This window comes from Oryx dammah, unplaced genomic scaffold (assembly GCF_014754425.2).
Source record: "Oryx dammah isolate SB20612 unplaced genomic scaffold, SCBI_Odam_1.1 HiC_scaffold_29, whole genome shotgun sequence".
NCBI classification, from domain to species: domain Eukaryota; kingdom Metazoa; phylum Chordata; class Mammalia; order Artiodactyla; family Bovidae; genus Oryx; species Oryx dammah.
In genome coordinates this window covers 94,790,688-94,813,601 of record NW_024070213.1, presented here as the reverse complement: position 1 = coordinate 94,813,601, position 22,914 = coordinate 94,790,688, and positions in this window count along the sequence as shown.

Genomic DNA, 22,914 nt, shown 5'->3' with positions numbered 1-22,914 from the left:
CTGGTCACCTGGTCAACTTTTTGTTGTTATTGTTGTTGCAATCTTGGGTCATTCATAGATTTATTTTTTCTAATTAAATAATTTTGTCTGACCCTTGGTCTGAAACCTGATCAATTTTCTTTTTTTTTTTTTAATCTTTGCAATCTTGGGTCAGTCTTAGACTTATTTTTTCTAATTAATTAATTAATTTTAATTACAATAGCATGATGGTTTTTGCCATACATCAACATGAATCAGCCACAGGTATACATGTGTTCCCCACCCCATTCTGAACCATCCCCCCACCCCCCTACCTCCCCACCCTCTGGTCAACTTTCAACACAAGTTTTCTCTTGTTTTCCGCTTTCAGCGTGTTGATAACTCCCGCTAAGTTGCTTTGTGACTGAACTTGTAAATTGATCTTAGCCTTGCTAGGATTCTTACCTCCTCTCTTAAGTCCAGGAGAGCAGTAGTTACCATTTACTACACTCCCACTAACAGGTCACATACTTGATATCACTTCTTATCTCAGATTAACTAAAAATATAGTTATCATTTCCACTTCTCAGCTGAAGAAGGCAAGGCTCAAAGAGTGTTATAAAGTTTGCCAAAGTCTCAAAGCTGGTAGAAGTGCTAGGAAACACTCCAGGTTGTTTGTCTCCCACACTCCCGTTCTTTCCACTTCTGTTCACGTGGTTGCTGCCAGTTCACATGTTGTGCCCAGCACACCAGACTATGGACCTACTCAGCCCAAGGCCAGACCTCTATTCTGGTGTGTACTTCAAGTGTGTACTTACCAGTCCAAAGGAGCCAATGGGGGTAGTTTCAAAGACATGGTACAAAGTGATGTATTTACTCACTGAGTTGCGAAGAATTTGGACAGTCTTTTGTAACTCATTCTTGGTGGAATTTGAATTACTGAACATGTTCCATGGGTGAGGCAGTCCTAGGTATCAGTGATAGGAAGAAGAAAAGAATGAGAGGAAATAGATACAAGTCCAGTTGGGCATAACAGACTATAGACATTACTAGGAGTGTGAGAGTACAAGTCAAACAGGAAAAGGGATCAATTTACTGGGAGCACTGAGTGATGTTGTTCTAGTTATTTATTGGTCTTCCGGTAAAATATGAGGGGTAATATAATCCCTGCCTTTTTATCAGCACTGAACAATAGCTAGTAATTATAGCAAATGTCGCTAGTGGTAAAGATTTTGCCTGCCAATGCAAGAGATGCGAGAGACACGAGTTTGATCCCTGGGTCAGGAAGATCCCCTGGAGTAGGAAATGGCAACCCATTCCAATATTCTTGCCTGGAAAATTCCATGGACAGAGGAGCCTGGTGGGCTATAGTCCATGGAGTTGCGAAGAGTCAGACATGACTGAGTGACTGAACACCCATACACACACACACAGAGCAGATGTGTATTGAACACAGCTCTGTGCCAGGCACTGTCAATCACTTTACCCACTTTACTTCATTTCACTCTCACAATAGTGAATGAAGTAGGTACTATTATTATCCCTACCTCACAGGTGAGAAATCAGAGAATCGGGGATAGTTAAGCAACTTGCCTAAATACTGCCACAGCTAGTAACTGGAAAACTAGAATAAAAATTCAGGTCTGTTTAACTGAAGAATCCAAGCAAAGACTATCTCTATTTGAGAAAAAGAAAGCCTATCTGGGAGCAGAGTTGGGGAAGGGTAAAATGGGAAGCCCATAATGGAATATTATTCAACCATAAAAAGGAGGGAAATCCTGTCATTTGCAACACCATGGATAAAACTAGAGCATATTATGCTAAGTGAAATAAGCCATATAGAGGAAGACAAATATTGTATCATTATCACTTATATGTGAAATCTAAAAAAAAGTCAAACTCACAGAAACATAGTAGAGTAGAATGATGGTTGCTAGGGGTTGGCATGGGGGTGGTGATGGGAAGATATTGGTCACAGGATACAAATTTATAGTTATAAGATGACTATGTTCTGAGTATCTAAAGTACAATATGGTGATCATAGTTAATAATACTATAGTGTATACTTGAAACTTGCTAAGAGAGTAGATTTTAAGCATTCTCACCAAAAATTAAAAAAGGAAAAAAAAAGTAACTATATGAGGTGATGGATATGTTAATTAACTTGATTGTGACAATCATTTCACAATGTATACTTATATCAAATCATCCTGTTGTACACTTTAAATATATACAATTTTGTCAATTATACCTCAATAAAGCTGGAAAAATTAAAATAATCAATACTTTAAACATTCAAGACCTTTAATGGTAGATTATCTTCAAGAGAATAAGTGCTCCCCAAAGTGTAGGATTTTGCTAGGAAATGAGGGGCTTTTGCCTGAGGATGCTCTGACACTTGGGAAAAGAGAAAGAGAAGGAGGGCTTGGCTTGTTGTCCCAGCCTGTGGGGTATGAAGAAGCCCTCACAACTGTTCTTCTCCTCTTGGAAAGATGGAAGCTGGGCAGAGCCACAGGACAGACAGGCAGGCAAAGCTATTGCAAGCTCCATTCCAGGTATCCTCCAGGGAGCTGCAGAGGGTAAAGAAAATTTCTGTAAGGATTTCCCTTTGAGATAAAAACGGGAGAATAAAGAGAGAGAGAGAAAAAAAAAAAACAGATTTAGGAGGGAGCATAAATCCAGTTAAGGCCACCTACAAACACCATAGTAATCACATACCTAGCCCTTCACAGTTTTCAAAGCCCTTTCTCTTACAAGAACCTGGATATGAAGCTGAGTGAAAGAAGCAATGATTTGGGGTCAACGAACTTGGGTCTGAATCCTGGCTTTCCCACTCACAGTGTTGATAACTCTCTAAGCTGCAATTCCAATGTCTCAATAACAGGGTTTTGTTGTGGACAGAGTGAGGTCATGTAGGTAAAGTTCCCAAAACATGGTATGCACTTGAGAAATGGTAGCAATCACCATCTTTTGTAAACTTCACCCAAGAAAACACCATAGAGGTAATTGTTGATGAACTAACTCCAATTTGCAGATAAGAACACTGAGACTCAGGCCAAGTGGTTTCCCAAGGTCACAGCTAGAAAGAGGACAATTTTCGGGCATCAAATACTGCTCTCTGTGCAGTTTTTTCTAGGCAAACTTGGGTTTGCGGTTGTATTTCTATGCAGGTCAGACACTCGAATAACGAAAATACTCAGAAAGGTCTTTCCTTTGATATCAGCCTTTGGTCTTAACAAAAATTGCTATACTATTTTCAAATGAAATACCTTTGTAAAATCCTTCAGACACCTGTGTTCAAACCTCACACTTCAATGAAATAATTGCTTTATCCCTTCAGATTGTTGATTTATGTTTGAGTTCAGACACCTGGTAAGTAGGTGATGTTTCTGAAGTCATTATCAGTCACTGTGTGTTCCATAGCTAGATGAAAGGGTCATATCAGAGTCATATGGCTTGTCTAAAATGCCCATGTCTTATCTTTATCTGACAGTATCTGAGCATGCCAGACAGCACGGCTGGCAGAACAGTTCTGAATTCTGCCACCTCTGCTGAAAACAGGTTAAGATGAGATTGAAGCAATCTGGCCTAAGTACCTAAGAATCATTACTACAGCAGCTCCTGTAACACAAGGAAACTGAATCTGGTGATCTTTATGGTCTCTTTTAGCTAAAAAATACTATGCCATTTTATCTGACTTCTTTTCAACCTCATCCCAATTTTATTGTTGACCTCTTAAAAGTTTAGCTGGATGTAGGACATTCTACACTCTACATCAGTGTTTCCCACTGAAAAAGAAAATCAAGATGAACCAAGACCCAGTCTGTCCAAAACACCCTGCTCTTCATATAAGATGATGATATTGCTATGCCAGGGACAAGGATAAAGCTTAAAATCCAAGATTCACTGGCACCATTTTTTAAAGACATAAGCCAGCCAAGTCATTCATCTGCCCATCCATCTGTCCTTCCATTTGATCATCTATTTATTTATTTACTCTTCAAATACTTATTAGCTCTCTCCTATAGTCCAGGCACAAATGCTAGATGTAGGAACTATGATCTATAATTGGACCTTGCTTCCATAAAGATTATAGTGAGAAAGATTGAAAAAAGACAATTTCACAAACAATTGTGAGGATCACTTCTTCATGTATGAGTGAGCAGACAGGGTTTCCTAAGAGAGGAAGTGTAGCCGTGTCATTGAGAGAATGATGGGCTCTGGATTATAACAAGGAAGCTCCAGTTTCGTCCCTCCTCACAGCAGCCCTGAGACAGGGGGCCAGCTGTTTAATTGCTCTGTGCCTCAGTTTCCCCAGGTATGTCAAGGGGCTATAATAGCTGCTGCTGCTGCTAAGTTGCTTCAGCCGTGTCCGACTCTGTGCGACCCCATAGACGGCAGCCCACCAGGCTCCCCCGTCCCCGGGATTCTCCAGGCAAGAACGCTGGAGTGAGTTGCCATTTCCTTCTCCAGCACCTCCCTCTAAAGGTTGTTGTGAGGAATAAAGGGCAGCACATGGGAAGTATTTAGAACAGTGTCCGGAACTAGCAAGTGTTCATCTTGGGGTGGGGAGACACACTTAGCCGGTGCTGTGGTGGCGGGGACTCTTTAAGGAAAGGGTAAGCTGAGACATGAAGGATAAATAAGAAGGGGTGAAAAGAGGTGAGAAGATAAGAGAGAACAGGAATGGGGGGTGGGGATGGGCAAAGGAAACATAATGAAAAGGTGCAGATTCTGAAATGGAAGGAACACAGACATGGTACTCTGGAGAAAAAAAACATGGTGAGTGGTAGGAAGAGGGCTTCCCTGGTGGCTCAGTGATAAAGAACCTGGCAGCCAACACAGGAGACACAGGCTTGATCCCTGGGTTGGGAAGATCCCCTGGAGAAGGAAATGGAAACCCACTCCAGTATTTTTACATGGGAAATCCCATGGACAAAGGAGCCTGGTGGGCTATAGTCCATGGGGTAGCAAAGAGTTGGGCATGACTTAGTGACTAAACAACAACAGTGGGAAAAAAAAAAAAGGCAGTAAAATATCTGAGACTTCTCTGTGAATGACGTCCTTTCACGTGTCTCTATCTGTATTTTTATTTTCTATCCCTAGAGGCCATTGTGGCTGTCTTTGAATATCAAAATAGACTCAAAGAATTGCATTTCATTGTCAAACGATTGTATCCAGATAATTGTATTATGGCTTTTAAGGGCACATGATCAAGTTTTACAATATATTAAGAAAAGTCTTGAAGGAAATAGCTTTTAATTTTTGTTTAATTCTGCTTTTCTCTGTCTTTGGCTTAGGGCTATAAAAATATGCTCTGTTCCTGATTTATCTTATATTTTCAACTTTTTTTTTCTTTTTCATTAGCTTTTAATAAGCCCCAAAACACATTACTGTTTTTCAACAGTCACTCCAAGAACAATATCAGAAACAAACTGATAAAATGGACTGGTCATGGACCTTGGAGTCTTTCAGTCTTGGTTTTGAATTCCGGGTGTACTGTGTGGCCCAGTGAAAAGATGTCTCTGAGACTCAGTTTCTCAAATTGTAAAAATAATTACACTGATACTTATATTTCATTGTTGGGAAGACTATATGACGTTTATGAATACATCTAAACCTAGTGACTAATAAAAAGGAAATGAGAGGGAGAAAAAGAAAGGAGGAATAAGAGAAGAAGGAAAGGAAAAAGAAGGGAAGAAGGAAGGAAAGAGGAATTAATGACACAAGCGACAGGAGATACAGATGGGACCACGAGTGAGGTGATCTGTTGCGGAATCACTCAGCAGTTTCTCCTAACGTCATATTCTGAAATTATGGAGAAAGATACTCAGTACTTAAAAAAAATTATTTGGTGTTGCAACTTTCTTCATGTGTATAATACTTTGTTATTCCCAAGGGACAGATACTATAAACCTATCAACCCTTAATCTTTTGAAGGGCTGAAAAATTTCTCCAACTCTTCTGTTGACTAAAAAATGGTAATTTCAAAAAGTCACCTTCTGGGAGCCATCTAAAATCTTTAGGATGCACTGTTTTTTTAATGTATTTATTTTTAACTGAAGGATAATTGCTTTACAATGTTGTGTTGGTTTCTGCCACACACCATGAATCGGTCATAGGTACACTTACGTCCCTTCCCTCTTGAACTTCCCTCCTACCCCTCTAGGTTGTCACAGAGCCCCCATTTGAGTTGCCTGAATCATAGGGCAAATTCCCTCTGGCTATCTATTTTACATATGGTAGTATGCATGTTTCCATGCTACTTGCTCTCTCTGTTCATCCCACCCTCTCCTTCCCCCACCCCTGCCATGTCCATAAGTCTCTTCTTTATGAGTCCCCATCTCTACCCTGCAAACAGGTTCATCAGTACCATCTTTCTAGATTCTATGCCCATGCATTAATGTACAACATTTGTTTTTCTCCTTTTGACTTCCTCTCTATAATAGGCTCTAGGTTCATAGGATGCATCTTTTGTGATACCGGCAGCCAAGTTTCTTCTTGACATTTACTGTCTTCTAGAACTAAAATCAGACAGTGATGCTGAGTACCCATGAGCACCTGCGATTGGGAGAGGTGATTATGCAGAGTGCTGAGTGAAAGCTGAACTGAGATGTCATTCATTGGTCCATTCATTCCTTCACCAAACACGTACTGGGCATCACCTCCATGACACCGGAAATTTCTCTTTTGAAAGGGTCACTTTGCTCCTGAGCAGAGACTGTAGTGCTGATTAAATCAGATGATTGCCTTAGCAGCCCTTGTCATTCAATAAAGTATTCTGAAGTGAAGATTTAAATGCTGCATTTTCAGGGATTGCATAGTCAAGGGTAATGAGTTAAACTGACTAAGGTTGTCCTTTGGAAATGGTGGCACTGACTTCTGGATTTCTGAGTTTGTGGCTTAAAATTCATCAGAAGTGTTGGCTGAACTCAGGAAAGTTCATTTAAGATAAATGAAAGCCACTGACTCCTCTGTAGCTGCAGAACATCCCCACCTCTGCTAAGATAAGGTGTTGGCTGACGATAACAATAAGGAAACAAGTCTATACTTCCGCAGAGCTGTGAGGCGGGCTGACCCTGTGGAATTTCAACACTGGTTCTCTCAGGCCAGAAGCAGGCTCCCCCAATTTCAGCCTGGAGGAGTCAGGACCCCCTATATTTCTCCTTTTTGCTTCATCATTAGGACAAGGGATAGATAAAAATGCTGTGTGGTACGTGTAGTTCCATTAAAACTTCCACATTAGTGATGATTTGGAACAGGGAAAAATTAATGTGTTTGTCTCTTTCTACTACGTGAATCCCTACTTTACAAGGTCCCACGGGCGCAGGCTTTTACAGGGTTTCATACAGTGGAGAATGCTTCCTGATCCTTTCACCTGGGTGAGACTTCTACATCTTGCATTTGGGGATGAAAGTACAAATAAAGCTCAGTCCCTTCTGCTAAGGAGACTAGTGGAGAAAAGAGACAACACCATATATGAATAAATACAATAAAGTATTGTGTGTAGGAGGGTAGGGGAGTAAGCCCAGGTACCAAATGATCCAAAGGATGGGACCATCTATGTCACCTAAGGAGGGAGTAGGGGTCAGAAAAGATAGGGCAAGAATCGAGTCACAGACATAGAGAATGGGTGTGCGGACACAGGGAGGGAAAGAAGGGTGGGACAAACTGAGACATTAGTATTGACATGTATACACTACCACCATAGGAAAATAGATAGCTAGCAGGAAGCTGCCGACACAGGACACTTAGCTCGGTGCTCTGTGATGACCTAGAGGGTTGGGATAGGGGGGGTAGAAGGAAGGTCCAAGAGGGAGGGGATGTATGTATATTTATAGCTGATTCACATTGTTGTACAGCAGAAAGTAACACAACATTGTAAAGCGATTATACTCCAAGAAAAAATGAAGAAGAAATATCTGCTATGGACTACTCATCAATTACACACATTTTCTAAAATCTTCATTCCTATCACTCCAGGCTGGGGAAAAAAAGGTGGTGGCAAAGTGAGGTCCGACTACCCAGTGCATTTTGAGAAATCTTGCTACAAGTCAATGTGGGTGGCCTTTGATATATCACACGGAGGACACTGGCCCCACACTGGACCTGTCTATGCACACAGTGCGCCTCTGGAGAAGGTCTTAGTTTCAGAGCTGACCACAGCATAAAGAGAACAAGTCAGATACTTAATGTGAGGGACCCTTCCAAGGACCTTTCAGCCTTTAAGTCAGTGTTTATTGATGCCACTTCCCAATGCTTAGAAGTATTCTTGCTTTCCCTTTAAAAACCTTTATTATCTCCTTTTGGGCTTCCCTGCTGGCTTGGTGGTAAAGAATTCTCCTTCCAATGCAGGAGATGCAGGTTGGACCCCTGGGTCAGCAAGATCCCCTGGAGAAGGAAATGGCAACCCACTACAGTGCTTTTGCTTTGGAAATCCCACGGAGAGAGGAGCCTGGCGGGCTACAGTCCATACGGTTGCAAAAGAGTCCCACATGACTGATAATAGCAATTTCCTTTAATCCCTGTAATGGCTGGGTCACCCTTTTTTAAACATAACTTTTTTCAAAGCTATCAATATTCCAGATAACATGTGGCTGAAAGGGTAGTGAAGGAGCTATAGTTAGAGAATAAGCAGGCCCCTTGAGCATCACTGTTCTGAGTAGAATGAAGATGTGTGTGAGGCGGTCCCTCCCGTGTGTCAGTCACATCCAGGAGACTAAAAACCACAGCCGGAGGAGAAAGAGCAGGACTAAGGTCCTGAACACCATTTTCAGACTCCAAATGGAATTAGCATGAAGGCAAGAACATTTTAAGTTCACTTAGAGGAAATTTAGAAGGCACTATGTGAGGAGCTAGCAGGATTTTAAAAAATGGTCCATAAATTGAATCTTGGAAGAAAGACTGAGGACAAATATAGATGTCTGAAACTCCTTTCTAAGATTATCAGAATTTCTAAAATATCCTGAATTAAACCACGGGTGCCAATTAAAGCATGGGTGTTTGCAATTACTTACATTAGTATTTAATATGTATGACCCTCATCTATTTTTTTTTCTAACCTTGCCAGTCTGAAGTGTGGGAATATTTGTGCTTCCTATTTAAAATCTTTGCAAGGATTATGTTGTCTATTTCAGGGTTTTTTTGTTTTAGTGGTCTTGTGCAAAAGAAACGTGGCTGTGCATGTATGCAATATTTATGCTAAAGTGGAGTGCTAACAAATGCCTCTGTAATATACGAATCGATGGACCAAGACAGAATCGCTCGGTTCCATCATTCTCAGACTATATGCTTCATAGTCTTTTCTTTATTCTTAAGCTCTCTCTTCAAAGTCAACCAAGGAAATGATGAAAAATTACTTCCTAGATCACAAGATAACTTTAAAAATGTCTTTTCTCTATACAGTCCTGTCGCTTATTCACCATGCAATATTCAATTCTGCCTCTGCTGGCCTGGGAGGATGTCTTTTGACATTTATTGAAAAGCTGTCAGGAGGGAGACACATGGAAAAAGATTTTAACCTTGATCCACTGATAGTAAAGTCATTATCTAGCTTCACCAAAAGGAAATTGGAGTCTTTTCCTCCTTTATTTATCCTCTAGGTTCTCACTCACTCTATCTATCTATCCATTTTCTATAATCCTCTGTTCTTTCCTTGATTATCAGTTTGGGAGATCTTGCTTTTATGGGAGAAAAACAAATCCTGAATATGTTTATTGAGCATCTACTTGTGCTAGGCATTGTGCTAAATAGACAAGTCTTAATTCTTCCCCCTTTTCATCCCCACTTCCGCCATCAGTTAATCCCTTAGTGAGTCCTGTTCAGCTCAGTTCCAAAATTTTTCAATTGTATCTGCTTTTCTACATTTTCTTCTGCAGCCAGGTCAGTACAAGCCAGCATGGTACCAACTTCCTTCCCTCCAACCATCACTCAGTGTCAGGCTCCATGGTGCTCTGACAGCTTCTCCAGCCTTTCTCAGCTCCCTCCCCATTACCTCTCATAGGAGTTTCTTCCAATAAAATCTTTGTACATTAAAAAGAATACAGGCCAACAGAACCTTTTGCCTGGAGCACTGCAACAATTCCTTAACTGTCCCTGCTCCAGCTCATTTTCTTCACAGAACTCTGAATGATCTTACTGACATATAAACCAAATTACATTACACTTGTGCTTAATGTTCTTTAACGGCCTTCTATAGACTTTGAAATAAAATCCAACACATGGCCCTTGAAGGGTCTTGTAGGATCTGACCCTTGGCCTCTCTCTAACCTCCCCATGAGCTTCCTTCTACAGCTCACCACCCTGCAGCTGCATATCTCTCTGTTCAGTTGCTATTTCAGGCAAATCTCTCTTTTGAGAACATCCTTCCCTTGGAAGTCACTCACACAGGTCTATCTCTTGTCCTTTGGTCTCAGCTTAAACATCCCTCTTCAGAGATGCCATCTCAGATGGACCATATAAACGTTTTCTTTCCTGGTTTGCCAGCTTCTGTTTTCATCTTCTTCATCATACAAAATCTAGTTGGAATGATTATATTAGTTTGTGTACTTACCACTGGTCTCCACTGCTAGAACATAGGTTTCATGAGGGCAGAAATTATGACTTACTTCTTTCTCTCTGTGCTATCACAAAGCTTAGAGAAGTACTGGTTATTTAATAAGTGCCCAGAAAATATTTGTTAAAGGAATAAATATACACATCCTTAATACCCTCAGGATACAGTTTTCCATACAACCAAAAGGCTAGAAGTAAGCCTAGACAGCTGAAAAGTGTGACATGGGAGAACTCAGCCAGGTTTCCTTGCTCAAAAAGCTTTTACTGAATGAAAAAGGCATTTAATTTTTAATATATTTCTAGAGGGGCCTGGAGAATCCCAGGGACGGGGAAGACTGGTAGGCTGCCATCTATGGGGTCGCACAGAGTCGGACACGACTGGGGCGACTTAGCAGCAGCAGCAGCAGGGGGCTTTAAAAGTTTTAAATGGATGTTTAAATGTAACATCTCATTTTATGTGTATAGCAATCAAAATATTTTATTGCTTTTGTTCTCCATGACGATGGTTGAGAAAGGTGAATTTGAGTCACCAAAGAAGGCTGAGACTGGAGTTCAAACTCCACCAACACCAGAAGCTTCTAGAACTAATACTCATATGTTTCCTGATTACCTAAATGGTTAGAGGAAAAGGTGGGCAGAGAACTCTAGAGATATGTCTCTAAACCCAGACTAAAGATATAGCATATATTGTGAACGAGGCCATATTTGGTAAAAAAAAAAAAAAAAGTGAAGTGGGCTGATGGCATTGTAAATATAGTTCAAGCCACATTTTAAAAAAAATCAGAGAAAGAAGAACTTTCAACAGAAAGGAGGATGGTTTCATAAATGATGAAAATGACAAAAGTGCTCAAGTGAAGTTCTTTCTTCATCTTTGCACTCAGATGACGAGTGTGAATGATTTATTGGTTAGCTGATCTATATAAGCTGATCTTATAAATCTACTATAAAGTCTTCTCTGCAAACTTAGTAGTCAATGCTTTATGTATAATAAACTGAGGCTCAGAGACTTCGAAGAAATGTTCTCAGGTTCCTTAGTAACTGGCAGATCTTGAGCTCAGAGAGTCCTTTCAACTCCAAATCTGCTGCTCAAGTCCCAGATCCACTCAAGACAGAGGATGGGACTTGAATTTCCTCAGATGCACATATTCACTTTGGCAATCCCCTCAAACACTTGGTGATAACATTTTCAGTCAACCTTAGCAGATTAAAAGTGTGTTTAGAGCACTTCAACAGGGTGTTTTAATTTCTATAGATAAAAGGTCCTTTCTGAATGCCTTGTTCTTCCTTAAACCAGACAGGAGAATAAAGACAATATGAATACACTGGGCTGGAAATGGGGAAAGAATAATTTGAGGCCTTTTTCTCATTCTGTTTAAACAGACTGAAGACTCTTTTTGGCAGGAGGCCTATGTTTAACCAGCGTTACTGAATATAGAATAATCATGGGTAAGGAGTCTGTTTTCCTTAATTGAGTATGTTTTCTTGAGATAAATGTGGATCTCAGGCTCCTCACTAGTCAAAGCAAAAGTTTCCAAGTTGTCTGAGATTGTGAAAGCCTAGGAAGGAGGCAAGCCTTGGTACCCAGGCAGAGGCAAGAAGCACAAATCAAAGTGCCTGCAAATGCGGGGGTGGGGGGAGTTAAAACAGCACTGATGGATTAGACTGCTTCCATCTCACCCACTCACTGCCATCATCCCTCACCTCTTGGACATCGTTCATGATCCTCCATCAGCTTGTGTCCAGGGGTACCATCCCCAGGAGGTTTCATTCAGCGTTTCCTCTACCACTGCCTCTCCTTCGTTCCCTGCCTTACCTTAGACTTGACCACACGGAGAGGTTTGTGGTCAAGCAATTTGGCCAGATGTGAAAGCTGAGGGACTGCTTGAACTCTCTTTTATGGGTGTCCAATTATCTTTTCTTTGAAAGGATTCCTCTTCAAGCCAAAGAGAAAAACGTTTCCCCTTCTCTCCTGTTACTAAAGAGGACTAGGGTGTCCATGTTGGCAGTATCCCCTAATTCTCCACTGCCAGCTCAGCTGCCAGAGATCAAAAGGGCAGACGGCCTTTGAGCATTGAACACCAAGGGTTCAGCCGGCACTTGGACTGAACTTGTCCCTTCATGGATGGTATATTCATTTCCTACGGCTGATGTAACAAATGACCACAGACAAGATGGCTTCAATGACGGAAGTTCACTCTCTCACAGCTCAGGAGGCCAGAAGTTCACAGTGCAGGTGTCTGAGGGTTGGCTCCTTCTTGTGGGCTCGGGGGAGGGGTCTGCTCCCTGCCTCTTCCTCAGCTTCTGGTGACCCCTGGTAATCGTCGGCATTCTTTGGCTTAAGGCAGCGAGCCCCAGTCTCTGCCTCCACTGTCACATGTATCCTCCCTGTGTGTCTTATCACCCTGGACTCTGTGTGTCACTTGGGAAAACTCCAATGTTAGGGCTCACTTAATCCAATATGGACTCATTTCAACTGAACACATCTGCAAAGACCTTATTTCAAAATAAGGTCCTGAATGTTGGATAGCATCACCGACTCAATGGACATGAGTTTGAGCAAGCTCCGGGAGTTGGTGATGGACAGGGAGGCATGGTGTGCTGCAGTCCCTGAGGTCACAAAGAGCTGGACGTGACTGAGTGACTGAACTGAACGAAACTGAACTAAATGGAACTAACTGAACTAAACTGAACTGTGTGGAAATAGTGGAAATATTTACAGGAAAAAAATATTTGTCTGTGTTCACCATTTATTTTTCCCAACCACTATGGGATGGCTTGACATTGTAAATACCTGTCTAGTAATTTCAGGACGGCTAACAGAGTAGCTTTGCCCCTACATATATCTTCCTAAAATTACTAGTCTCATATTTGAGCCTTAGACCAAGCTTCCTTAGATGTGAAATTACTTGCTCGCTGGGCCACGCATTAAGGTGTCATTCCTCACAAATACCTTAGTTTAAATTAACATGGTTAATTTTAAATTTGGCATACAGAGAAATGAAGCCATGTGAGGAATCTATGTGGCAACTGGATTCCATGACTGAAAGAGGGTCAGACTACTTGTAGATTACAGTAACCTAGTATCTGCCTGAAGAACTCAATCATTCAAGTGGATCAGAAAAAGAACATGCTGGTTAATTTGGATACCTAGTGACTTGCAACTAAAAGTGTGGCCCAAAGACCCAAAGCACTGAAGCCTGTTAGAAAGGCAGAATGTCCCCAGGATGTACTCAAATCTATTGAATAAGGATCTGCATTTTATCTGGATTCCCCAAGAAGCTCTATATGCACACTGGAGTTGAAAAATGCCGGTCTGACAAAACCTTTGTGAAGCTGAATTGGAGGAAGGTACGAAGGTGGTGCTAGTGGTAAAGAACTTGCCTGCCAATGCAGGAGACATAAGAGATGCAGGGTCCATCCCTGGGTAGGGAAGAGCCCCTGGAGAAGGGCATGGCAACCCACTCCAGTATTCTTGCCTTGAGAATCCCATGGACAGAGGAGCTTGGGGGGCAATAGTCCATAGGGTTGCAAAGAATCAGACACGACTGAGCAACTTAGCAAGTACACACGATAAAGGGGCCTTAGCTGGGATATGCTTGGAGCACAGGCTATTAGAAGGAATCCTAAGGCCAGATGAGGTTGTGAAGAGGGAAGAAGGGCACCTGGGAAGTGTTGGGACAGAACAGATAAAGAGGAATGTGAAACAATAACCACCATGGATAGGACACAAGTTCAGGTGCTTCGTTTTGCTCATTTTCTTACAGTGTTCACAACAACCCAGTGGGTTGGGCACTATCATTATCACAATCACTCTTTTATGGACAAGGACACTGAGGCAGGGGTGCTTAGGAGTTTACTATCTGACTCCAGAACCCACTTTCTTAATTAACATCTGTGCTCTCCTGACTTCCAAAAAGTAGGTGTATGGACAAAAACCCATTGGTAAACTGATTACTTTAATGCTTGACTCATTGCTTACAGCCCTGTTTGAACTTGCATGTCAGCTTACATTGTTTTGAAGACATGAATAGTCCTGGCATTGATCCATTTCCTTCATTTTCATCATCAGTCAGTTTTGCATGGAACTCATCTCAAGCGCCAGATCCTCGCCCATCGGTAGGCTCTCAGTCCTGGCCTCATCTACCACCTCCCATCAACACATGAACAGCCAGGACCAAGCCCAAGCCTGGTGTCTTCCCTTTGCAGGTCTGCCTTCATGAGTATCCTTGGGGAGAGGTGACTAATGCTGTGTTTTTCCAATTTTGTCCTCTCCTGGATCACTGGAATGACTTATTCTTCTTGCTCAGCGAATCCGTAATTGTGTGTTACATATAAGAGGTAAGATTTTTAGGCGGATGTGGGATCCAACTGCCTGATGTGATCCTCAAATGGCCTCAATACTTTGCACAATTGTTTTCAATTCAATAAGATCCAAATTGCATTTGGGATGAGAAGTGTATTTTTTAGCTTCCTTTTATGTTTCAGGGAAAACAAATCACCATCAATTTTTTTTTTTTCATTTACACTTAGCTCCTAAAAATATTGCTCTCAGGATGACTGTTTGTTTGTCATGTCAAGAGTGGTTTATTTGGTTTCCTGTTAGAGAAAATCCACATACAGCCAAATTTAAGCTGACTGGCATGCCTCAAAGATGTTTGCAAATCTCAAAACTCTATTTCTCCCCAAATACCTTCAAAACATAAGTAGAGCTGTGAAGAGAAGCTTAAAAAGAGATGGAACAGAGAGTTGCATGAGGAGAAGGTGCAGAAATTAGAAAAATAAAGTGAAACTTAGAGAAACTCGTGATTTCTACAAAAATATCCACATTTTCTGAGGACATGCTTTTAAGTTGCATCTGAATTAGGTTTAATCTTCATAATTCTTTTTTACTGCCACCATATTGTGTACATACATACTTACAAGCTTACAGGCATGAATAACTGTGCATTGAAATGACATCTTAGTACTTTACTGGATTCTGTCTTTGGGGCTGAAATCGTCTACCTACTATTATCCTATATTACAGCTAGGAAAACTGAGCCACAGAAAGGACATGCAGCTTCCCCTTGATTATACAACAAATGCCTGGCAAAATCAGAACTAGAAGCTAGATGTCCTTAGTTCTCAGGAATCTGTTTTTTTCCCATGACACCCACACACTGGCAAGCAGGTCTGACAAAGGGGCTGGAGAAACACTTGAACACATAAGGTTTGTCAAAATAAAGTTATCCCTACAAATATTCAGCATTAATTACCTAACTCATTACTATAATCAACTACAAAACTTTCATAGAAATCTTGATGACTTGCAACAAATAAACCCCCTGGATTCTATAATCTCTAAAATATCAGCTGAAGTTATTTCACTGATGGCAAGAACTGCAGGTAAATAATTGCCTGTGGCTAGATGACAGCTGTCAAGTTCAAAGAGGGTAGAGTCTGTAGGCAGGAAGGTGATTCTCTCTTCTGTCTAAATCCCAAATTCATCTGACTGCTTCTCTCTGTCCTTTGTTTCCTTTCTAAGCAGAAAATCTAGAACACTCTGCTACATGAGCAGAGACTACATCTGGTTAAGTGCATACCTACATTACAAATTTTCTCCAGTTGATTGTAGATAAGTATTCGGTGTGATGTTTTATATTTATTTGGCTGTTATTATTTAGCTATTATGTTAAGTTAGACTGTGTTCATGCTAGGTGGTATCAGAGGCTAAAATTTCTTCTCATGTCATTTTAGTCACCCAGGTTGTCTTTGAGTTTTCCACAGAGACCTTAATTAGAGTCTGAGGCTTGTAGTTCTTTTTTTAAAAAAATCTTTTTATTTTGTATTGGCATATAGCCAATTAATAATGTTGGGATAGTTTTCAAGTGAACAGCAAAGGGACTCAGCCATGCATATACATGTATCCATTCTCTCCCAAGCTCCCCTCCCATCCAGTTCTTTCAGCTATAATCTCTTGTTATTATTCAGGAGCATTATAGACAGGTTGGTAAGATGTGGGGTGGGGAAGCACTCTAAAGTCCTATGCTTAGGTCTGTTTTTCCCTGACTCTGAGTTGGACAATTCCCTCCTTCAAGTCCTTTGGTGCAACTCCAGCAGATCAGGCTCTGATAAAGCAGTTTTCCTTGAGGGCAGGTCTTGTTAAGGAGATTGGAGGGCTCTGGGGAGTACTTTAAGGTGTAGTAAGTGGCCACTGTTGTCCTACCCCTGCAGGAAACAGGAGAGAATGACCCCCACCCCAACCCCCTACCACCTCCATCTTCACAGTGGGAGCCTAATGGAGCTCCTGCAGGTAAAGCTCATAGAACTGTGGCCCTCCTCGGAGCTTTTGATTCTCAGACTTCTCACACACAGCTTCTGGTAAGTCATCAATTATAGTTTAGGTTGTCCCTCTCTGGTATTGATTCTGAAAAGCTGTAATTCTCCATATCTATCTCTCTGTCCAGTTTCGGGGACAATGGTTTGTCCTGTGACTTTAATTATCTGAAAGGTCTAAGAAGAGCTCTTGGTTTCCAGTTTGTTCAGTTTTGTTCTTGTTGTGTGGATAGGAGTGAAGACTTCCAAGTTCTTTATGTGTCAGCCCAGAAACTAGAAGTGCCCCCAGTTTACATACACAATGTTCCTTTTCTCAAGTTTGTCCTAAACCTGATCTCTTCCCAAAATGGTAGCGGTGGTCCCAAGTGAGAAGGTCAATAAAATTAACAGGAATAGAGAGTCTGAATTAAATAAACTGGGTGAATCACAAGGCAGGGCTCACAACTTGAAGCTGCCTCTGTCTTCTTGAGGTGCTCTGTTTCCAAAACAGTCTCGCTAAGGGAAGATTGACCTTTTAAACTCCACTGTTTAAAATGGGCAATGTTCACACAGGACATTCTATTGTGTGGAGATCAACCAGTTTCACAGATAGGCCAGTTGTTCAGGATTGCCTCCCGGAAAGGCAATTGAGTTGCTCCATTCTGTAGACATTTGTGTACAAAATACATCTGCTCCACATTCTTCAGTGTGACATTCACAGATCAGTGAATGCTAGTGAAAAGGAAGAGGAGAGTGACGCACAGAAGTTACAGAAAGAGGATGTTGAATTTCAGGCAAAGCAGCAGAAGGGAAGCACCATTCAAGTCCCTGAGTTCACCAATAGCCACCTGGGCTTCTACAGAAAGAGAAAGAAAAGAAGAGGGCAGAAGGGCAGAAAAGAGAAATTTCCTGTCCTCTTTTCATTCTTGTTTTGGGATTTATGAGATGGAAAATAAGAGGAGCAGATCTACTTCTCTAAGGTGGTCCTTCTTAGGCATTAATGTGCCCCTGGACCACATGTGGAATCCTCTGAAAATGCAGATTCTGGCTCCATGGATCTGGCCCAGGCCCTGAGATTCTGAATCTCAAACATGTTCCCAGATGATGGAGATGACATTGGTGCCACACTTTGAGGAGAAAAGGCCTAATGCACCTTCCAAAGAGTCATTTCTCAGCTCCTCCTCTATGTTCACTTCTGGAGACAACAAAGAAAACCACCACCACTTCCCACTTATTTCCTGAATCCAGCATGCACATTCTTAGCTCAGGATGATCTCCATTTTTAGACAACTGCTAGCTTCTTCTCCATTTCCAAGTTCTCCATTTTCCCTCTAAATCTCATTCAAATCTCTGTCCTTCACCAGAACTCTTTCACCACTCAGGGTCTCCATAATCAATGTCTCCATTGAGGTCCTATACCTTTCCTGTGGTTCTCCTTAACCATATATTTTGGCAAGTATACATAGTTATTGATCTTTTAAATCTGTTTGTCTCCTTACTGAATTGTAAGCCTCCTGAGCACAGGGTGTATGTTTTGTCGCTCTTTTATTCCCCAGACCTTAAAGAGAGCCCTGCTCATTAAGAAATCCCACAGTGTAAAGCTTTTACCCCAGGAAGACATGGGTTCAAACCCCAGCTCTACCATTCAACAGCTGTTGGAGCCGGGACCAAGTGTTGCTGCTTGAGTCTTGGTGGTGGCAGTGATGGTAGTGTACGAAGAATATTTATATCTCCCAAAATTGTTGAGAGGAACAAAGAAAATAAAGTTGGCTGCATGTGAAACCGAGGCACAGAGTGAGCATTTGATAAATTTAAAGTCCTCTTGAATTCAACTCATGTTCCCCTCTCCTTAGTATGGATTATGATGGTATATCTTTACCCTGACAGTCTTCCTTTGAAAAATATTATGTCAAATTCAGCAATCTTGGGGGAGGATTTCTTCCATCTCAGTCAAAGTGCCCTGGCATACCCTGAAAAAAGCCCTTATTTCATAAAATAAAGACTCAAACTCACAGCTCAAAATAGCAACGTGCATGACAGCATTTTCTGGTGTGATCAGAAGTAAAGATATATTTTATTAAAATTTAGTAATAATATTTATTAAAAATATTTTATTAATATTGTGTGTATTATTAAATCACACGAAATCTATATTTATCCATTTCCCACATTTTCCCCAGCATTTTCCTTTCCACTGAGAGTTGTCTGACCTGTGTGGTGACTGTCAGTGTATCCACTGTGTTGTCAGTGTTTACATTTCAGGGAGGGTCTGTCTTCAGTGGTGAGAAACACAAATGCATAGCCACATTGGGAGAATTGATTGGCCAAAGCAGAGCGCACATGCTTGGGCAGGGTCTTGCCAGTGAGGTATAGGGACATGGTGCAGTGCAGGAAACATTGTTTAGGGCAAGCTGTGCCAGAGAGCCAGGGCCACCAGGTTGGAAAGGAGATGCTAGATTAATTTCTTGGTAGAGCAGAGATGAAGTGCATATGAGATGACGGGACAAGCCCAGGCATAGCATTCTCAATGCGAATTTGGATGCCAGCTCCTGGCTTGTTAGCTATGTGATCTGGGGCAAGGTTCTCAACCTCTTGCACTAAATCTATACAAATGGGAAAACATTGTTCCTTCAAAAGCTTGTCTGAGAATTAAACAAAACCATATATCTAAGGCACATAAAGTGCCAAGTAAGTAAGTAAGTCAAGTCAGTCAGTCATGTCCGACTCTTTGTGACCCCATGGACTGCAGCCCACCAGGCTCCTCAGTCCATGGGATTCTCCAGGCAAGAATACTGGAGTGGGTTGCCAAAGAGCCCAGTAAACACTAATTCCTTTCTAAAACCTCAAGAAGGGATGGTACTTGGCAATATTGCCAAGGCAGGCATTTAGGAGGGTCCTGCTGGCCTCTGTTCCTCTACCCTAGTGAATATCAAATATCAAATCCCTGGGACATCACCAGGGATTGGGTGGCTGGGTCTGGGAGAGGATGAACAGGTCCACTTTTTGATTCTTTGACAAGGTGGTGTCATCACCACTGTCTTCTTTTCCTGCCTTCTTCTCCTCCTTTTTTCTTCTCCTTTAAATGTGCTTTAAAGGCAGGATAGATTATTCTTTACTGAAAAAATGGTTTATTCATCATAAATGATTAATAACTGCCTAAGGATTGAACTGTATTCTACCAAACCCTTGGTATCTCTGCAATATAGCAATTCTTCTTGATCTTTATAAACATACCCTTACATACCAGGATCTGTTTGGAGCTTGATGATCTCTTTTTGTTTAATTTAAATTCAACTCTGAGTCTTTGGCTCCTGTGGAGCAAACAACAAAGTATCCTTGGTTTTACCTTAAAGCAAGAATATATGGGAATTGTAGAGAACAAATATAACTATCCAACTGCTTTCTCTTGTAGAAATTTTGTTTTCTTTATTTGCCTTTATTTGGTTTTTTAATTAAATCCTTTTTGTGGTATTTTATTAAATGCTTATATTGTATTGTGTGGCCGATTAACAATGTTGTAATAGTTTCAGGTGGACAGAAAAGGAAGGCAAAGAACATGGAGTCTGCATGTAACTAGAGGGGAGGGGCAGAAGTTAAGGAAAAATGACAATTTTTTTCATGTTGTCTCCTTATATTACATTTAGTGTAGGAGCTAATTATTTAGGTGATCAAGAAATATGCAATTAAAAAAATCTTTATTGGTTTTTCATCATAAAACAATACACCTTTGCAACAAACTCCCACAATATTCTCCGTTTGTATTTCTTTATTGACTTCTCTTGCTGACGTAAATTGTCCTTGAGTAAGCCCAGAGAGTTTTGTTTAGATAAGAATTCTAGTCAAAACTAAATGGTACCTACTATCAAGCGAAGTGTTCTTAGGCTGCCAGTCAGCATGAAAGCAGCTTTATCACAGTGGGCACTATGCCCTTATTCAGAAAAAAATCCATTTTATGGCGGCGAAGTCTCTAATTGAGGCCAAAGGATGAAAAAAGGAGGAGCTGTAATCAGAAGATATCAAAGCTCCAGGCAGGTTAAAGATCCTCTAGCAAAGTCAGACTTCCTAGTGTTTCTACAAAAGGAAAATGTTAAGAAACAAAATAAAGTGGAGAAGGATTGGGATTAAAGGGGATTTCATTCAATATCCAGACCTATGAAAATATCACGTGTGAGTGAATTTGAAAAAGTCCAGTGGACTCTCGGATAAAAAGAAATATGCTTTCAGGGATGTGTCTGGTATAAAATAGAAGCATTCATACTGCTGAGATAGATGGTGACTGATTAAATGGAAGCAGCCACACATCCATTCATTTCTCTGAGAATCAGCAGCTGTCAGCTAACAGACACCTTTCTTACACATGCTCTTGCTCAAGTGATAAGAAGTGAAAAGAGCTCTAGGCAGGACTATTCTGGGTTCCAGACAATCTGTGTTGCTATGAGATCTGAGATTAGCGGTTAGGTTGGTGCCGGATGTTGTCCCACAGCTGATCATGAAACCTCTAAAAGTTAAATTCATTTCTCAGAAGTCAGCTGTGTATGTGGGCTACAGGAGAAGGTGATTGGACCGTTCTGTTTCTTGGGGATTCCCCACCCTCAGCTCAGGGGAATGCAAGGGATTAGTAGCCTCAGTCCTGTAAGGAATTTTTTCTTTTAAGTCATCACATTAATATGCTATAAAATCTCTCCCTGTGTTCCTTGAAGTGCCCCTGATTCAAGTGTTGTCCAGTACTCGATGCTGATAATTTGGAAATTATACCAAAGTACCATTTTAGCTTCTTATCAACCACTGGGTTAATAGGTTCTACTTTGAAGCATGATATATCAAAGTCAAGTAAGTTAGTGAAGAGTGTCCACAAAAGGGCATGTTATGTGGTCTGAGACTTGACTGTGGCAGGCTGGCAGCTGAGCCATCTGGGGGTGAGTGGTGGGGCCTTTGTTCATTTATGAGTGGTAATTTGCATTCTACAGATGGAAAGTCTATTTAACTGGCTCTCCCACTATGTAACCCTGGACAAATTATATTTCCTATCTATCAATTTCCTCTTCTATGACATGTGGCTAATAATATAATACCTACCCCATAGCATGTTCCTCATACAGAGTATGTGCTCAATCAATATTAGCTATTATATTACTATTATTTTCTCTGCTATTGTTATAGAAAAGGCCAGTGTACCAGTCTCAAATAAATCATTACCAAAGACGGACTTTAGTAAAGAAGACCAGGAAGCTTGATAGACTAAGCTCTAAGTTCAAGTTTTCACAAGAATGAAGAGGGTGACTGTAGAAGAGTGATCACAGAGGAATTATTAAAAAGAAAGTAGATCATTCTTAAGAGAGTACTTGCTGTTGCTGCTGCTAAGTCACTTCAGTCGTGTCCAACTCTGTGCGACCCCATAGACGGCAGCCCACCAGGCTCCTCTGTCCCTGGGATTCTCTAGGCAAGAATACTGGAGTGGGTTGCCATTTCCTTCTCCAATGCATGAAAGTGAAAAGTGAAAGTGAAGTCACTCAGTCGTGTCCGACTCTTAGCGACCCCATGGATCGCAGCCCACCAGACTCCTCCATCCATGGGATTTTTCAGGCAAGAGTACTGGAGTAGGGTGCCATTGCCTTCTCCCAAGAGAGTACTTAGAAGGATTTTAAAAAATCAGAATGTTCCCATTTTCCAGGTTTGTACGCTGAATCTTCTGGAGCTGGACTCCACTTATTTATGATACAGAGTCTTAGAATCATAGGTTTCCAAGAAGTCATCAGGGCCGCCAAGGAGCCTGCTGGGTGCAGCTTGCCCGAAGTAGCATCTGCAGTATCTGCCTGCTTATCCCATCCCATCTTTTGCTTCCTTCTTATCCTTCCCTAAACCCACATGATGTGGCAACACACACAGAAACGCCTGCCCGTAAAAAAGAAAAGGCTAAAGAAATTTGGGTTAAGACAGTGATTCAAGTTACATGTCAAGAAAATGAGCTGGTGTTTTTGTTTTTTGTTTCCAGCTTTTCAAAAATAGACGGGAAAAAAGTCCCAAACACCAGCTTAATAAATATCCCTGGCATTAGTGGTCTTTTCTCAAATACTCTGGGCCAAAAGGGCTTCCCAAGTGGCTCAGTGG